This window comes from Mustela lutreola, chromosome 5 (genome assembly GCF_030435805.1).
Source record: "Mustela lutreola isolate mMusLut2 chromosome 5, mMusLut2.pri, whole genome shotgun sequence".
Taxonomy (NCBI): Eukaryota; Metazoa; Chordata; class Mammalia; order Carnivora; family Mustelidae; genus Mustela; species Mustela lutreola.
The window spans coordinates 151,820,014-151,824,672 of NC_081294.1; positions in this window are offsets into that span (position 1 = coordinate 151,820,014).

The window sequence follows — 4,659 nt, forward strand, 5'->3', positions numbered from 1 at the left end:
GTCCCACGCTCCACTTAGCCCTTGGAGAGAAATGAATCCTTAAGGGACAATTTCCAACCTTAAAGGAAATTAGAAATGCATGTGAAATGCAACAGTGAGGGCTGTAACCTTCCTTCTCTCACCCGAACTTTTTTTTTTTAAGATTTTATTTATTTTATCTGACAGAGATCACAAGTAGGCAGAGAGGCAGGCAGAGAGAGAGAGGAGGAAGCATGCTCCCGGCTGAACAGAGAGCCCGATGTAGGGCTTGATTCCAGGACCCCGGTACCTGAGCAGAAGGCAGAGGCTTTAACCCACTGAGCCACCCAGGTGCCCCTCACCCAAACTTTTATCAAGGGGAACTTCAGCCCCCGCCCCCACCCCTCTGCCTCCAGCTGCAGCCACCTGCTCTGCCAGGCCCAGATGCCTCCTCTGGTCTCCATCTTGGATCAGCCTGGGACGCCTAAACTTGTCAGGGGTCCCTGCACTGTCTCATCATGGTTCCCTTCCCCATACCACCAACCTTCTCCACGGATGGTTCCAGAACCATCTGCCTTCAGGCTGGCCCCCTGGGGGCCCACAACAGTGCACAAAAGAATGGGAGAGGCTTGCAAGGTCTGGCTCCATCGGATCTCTGGATCTCTGTCTGTGACACTGGTGACCCTTGTCTGAGCCTCCACCCAGGCGTGGGTAGGTTCTGAGTAATCAATGGCCTTAGGGGACCACCAGATCTGATGTGTGTGCGAGTGGGGGTGCTCTCCTTGGTGCTGTGGGTGGGGCAAACCAGTGCTGCTGCTGGCATCTCCACAGGGCAAGGACCTACCCAGGGCTAAGGGCCCAGGGACACAAAATTGAGAGGGGGTTGGCCAGTGGGCAACAGTAGTGAGGACGAGGTCCAGTCCAGCCTCTACCCAGGTGGCCTGTGCCTCCCTCCAGGGACTCCCACCTTGGGCCATGCTCTGGCTGCACATTTGTTCCTGGCCAGGCACGCGGCTCAGCTAGAGAGGTCCCTAGTACCGCCTAGCCTGGGCACTGAGCTTGCTTGCTTTCTTCTTTTTTTCAGATTTTATGTATTTATTTGAGAGAAAGCAAGCAAGCACAAGTCGGGGGAGCAGCAGAGGGAGAGAGGGAAGGATCCCCACTGAGCAGGGAGCCTGATACCGGACTTGAACCCAGGACACCAAGATCATGACCTGAACCAAAGGCAGATGCTGAACCGACTGAGCCACCCAGGTGTCCACGAGCTTTCTGACAAGTATTTACACATACGGCCCAAATTGGGCCTTGGCGTGCTTCCTTTCCCTCATTCAGTGTTGATGAGAGTGGAGTCCGCAGGCTGCTGCCCATGGAGGAGCACTGTCATGTGCAGAGGGTGTCCCTTAGTGGCCCCTCTGGGACAAGTGTCCCGCCCCCATGGGATGGCATGCAGGCAGCTGAGCCCAGACTGATGCTCCTGTCCTCCAGCTACATGCCTGGCAACTTAGCGTTCCCGAACTCTCCAATCATGACGCCTTGCGGCTTTACTGCATTTCCCTGATGGTGCATACCCTGAGCCCCTTTTCTTGCTTTCGTTTTTTAAAAAAATTTATATATTTATTTTTGAGACAGCAGGTGGGGGGAGGGCAAAGGGAGAGAAAGAGATTCCCAAGCCAACTCTGCTGAGCGTGGAGCCCAACCTGGGGCTCAATCTCTTGACCCGAGAACACGACCTGAGCCGAAACCAAGAGTCGGAGGCTTAACCAACTGCACCACTCCTGTACCCAGAGCCCTTTTTCTTTAAGAACACCCCCAAACCCACCCCACCCTCACCCTGCCACGGCCCCCCACACCTCTTGGCTGGGCTGTGGACTTTTGCAGGAGGGGTTAAAAAGAGGTAACATCCAGTGTCTGTGCGTTTTCCCAAGGGGGTGCTCAGGAAAGGCCTCCCCCCATGGAGGAGATGCCAATGCAGGAGGAGGAGGGAGAGTTCCAGATAGGGAGGAGCCTGGGGAAAGTCATCAGGTAGAATGAGTTGGCAGGATCAGGAGCCAAGGAGGGAGTGTATTCCTCCCTTGTGGAGGACGGTGTGGAGCTCCCACCCACGAAGCACACTGTTCCTCCACAGAGAAATGACTCAGCCCTTGGACCCCGAGCTGGGTTCTGGAGGAACCTAATCCCCTGTGAGCCTCAGTTTCCTCAAGGTGGCCCAGAGCATTGTGGCCGGAGTCCTGCCATGGCCTTGTCTCTGGTTGCCCCAGCACCACCTGTAGGCTTGGCTCCATACCCCAAAGAAAATACACCAAACATCAAAAGTCCGTGGTCAAGGGATGGGATTACTTTTGTAAGGGAGGAGGCCTTGGGGGGGTTACAACCTAGAGAGGGCAATAAACCCAGTCAGATGACCCTCCAGCCACCCCTGCTCCTCCCCTAGAAACCCCTGACTCATGTCTCTCTCTGCTCCGCACCTCAAACCCTACTGTAGTCTCCTTCCTGACACCCCAGCTGATGTCCCAAAAGGCAGCCAAATCCCAGCAGCTCCCTGGGAGGAGCCCCATTTCTAGTCCCATTTCAGAGATGGGGAGACTGAGAGGCTTCTCATATGCCTGAAGATGACAGAACTGGTAGATGGTGGGTCTTCTGATTCATGTCCCAGTGGGCACATGGGAGGTTCCTGGAGTCCTGGGAGGGGACAGCAGCAGATCTCAGAAGGGGGCCTGGGACCCCAGGGACATGGTCTGGCTGGCTCTGGTCTCCCTGCTGCCACTGGGCCTCTGTGGGCTCTGGAGTACTGCTCCCCGCTCCCCACCTCGGCGGCATGGCTGCCTGTTAAAATGTCACTGAGCTAGGTGGCAGTGGGGCGGGGATCCCCCCTGTTATGACGGGTGGTCATGGGACGCTGACTCACTGCCGGCCAGACCACCTGACCTCTCCCCGCAGGCCTCGAGAGGGCCCTGCCAGGGGGTTCCCCAGCTGCTGCCTTGTTTACTTCTCACTGGCCTTGGGGGAGGAGAGTTGGGCAGGGCCAGGGCCAGGGCTCAGCTCAGCAGGAGGGCATCCTGGGAAGGCCAGAGCAGGGACTCTCCAGGGGTGGGGGCCTCCAGGTTGGCTTCCCTGGGGCCATTTCCTGCTACCCTCTTTCCCCCTAAGCTCTCCATCCGTCCTCGAAAACCCACCACAGTCCCCAATGGGGCCAAAAGTTCAGAAAGCAAAGGAGGTTCTGGCGGCAAGCGTCTATTCCCCCTGCTTATTTGGACAGGGCCTATACCTCGAGCCCTTCCTGAGACCCGAGGTTCCCAGGGCCCCCGGGCTTTCCTTCTGCACCCCCTCGCTCCAATGAAGCCACTGAAACTTGGGGGGAGCGGGAAGCTGGGCTCTGGGTCAAGGCTGCCCTGGGATACCTGTGGGCCGCGGCAGCCTCTGCCCAGAACTGCCCCTTGTCCATCCTCTGACCCTGGGGCAGTGGGCATCAGGTGCCTTTCCCAGGCTCACAACAGGGATGCAGGGAGGGGCCTGCGAGGATATGTCCTTTTTAAAGGGGGTGTGCCTACTCTGGAGCTCCTTGGGAAGGACCATCTACACCTGTGGACAGGTCCCTGCTGTGTTCCCATAAGCAAATCACCTTCACACCTGACAGCCAAGTCCACCCACCCTTCCCTTCTGGGTTTCCCATCCCTTGAGGTTTCTGCCTGCTCCCCCAAACCCCACCATGAGAGGACATGACTCAGCAAGTCTGCCTTCTACTCACAGGACCCCACCTGGGAGATTGCATAGGGTGATCTACCCTTCTTGCCCACCTCCTTGGAAGACCCTCCCCCCACCTTCCTCCAGACCTTGTGAACTGGTGGGTTTGGTTCCATAAAACCATGTTTCTTGGTTATTAGCTGGACAGCTGTTGGTCTGACTCCTGGGATGCCCATGTGGCCAACAGGCCCCAGGCCACGCCAGCCCTTTGGGCACCACCTGTGGAACTGAACTCTGTGCTGACCTGCTGGGGTCGGGCTGCCCTTGGGGAGTCTCTTGGGCTATAGTGAACACCTGAGGGCCACTGAGGCACCAGGACCAGGTGGGGGTAGGAGACCCCGTGCTCCTGAGGCACCTCTCAGCCTTACCCACCAGGAGCTCCTCTGATGCTCAGGCCCGACTGCGGGTATGTCCCTCACTCCAATAAGGGGCCATCATGGAAGATGCTGCAGGCGCTGGAGCGGGATGCCAACTGAAAGCCGACTTCTTCCAATGGATGGGAGGCTGTGAAGAGTGAAGTGTCCCGCATAGGACCTCGGGAGCCAGTTAGTTCTGGCCTGGGGCTTCGGGCCGCTGCGCTGGGCATCTCCGGCGGCCTTTGTTCTGCTTTGCTGAGTCACGGTCAGGCCCAGGCCTGGGAGGGTTCCGGGGCGGGACCCCCGTGGGTGCTTTCCCGCAGGTGAGGAGGTCGAAGCCCAACCTTAGAGGTCGGAGTCCTGGGAGGGCCTCTTGGAGTCCCGGGGGCACTGAGGACAGTGAGGAGGGGGTCGGCTGTAGGGAGGTGCGGGACACCGTGAGGGGATAGCGGGGGTGGGAGGGCGACATACGGGAGGGGGCAGCGGGCTCGGGGCCTCCGCAGGGCGGCTCGCGCAGGGCGGCGCGGAGGGGCGGGGCGCGGAGACCCCGCCCCCAGGAGGCCGGGAGGGGCGGAGCTTCCCGCGATCCTTATAAAGGCGCTCG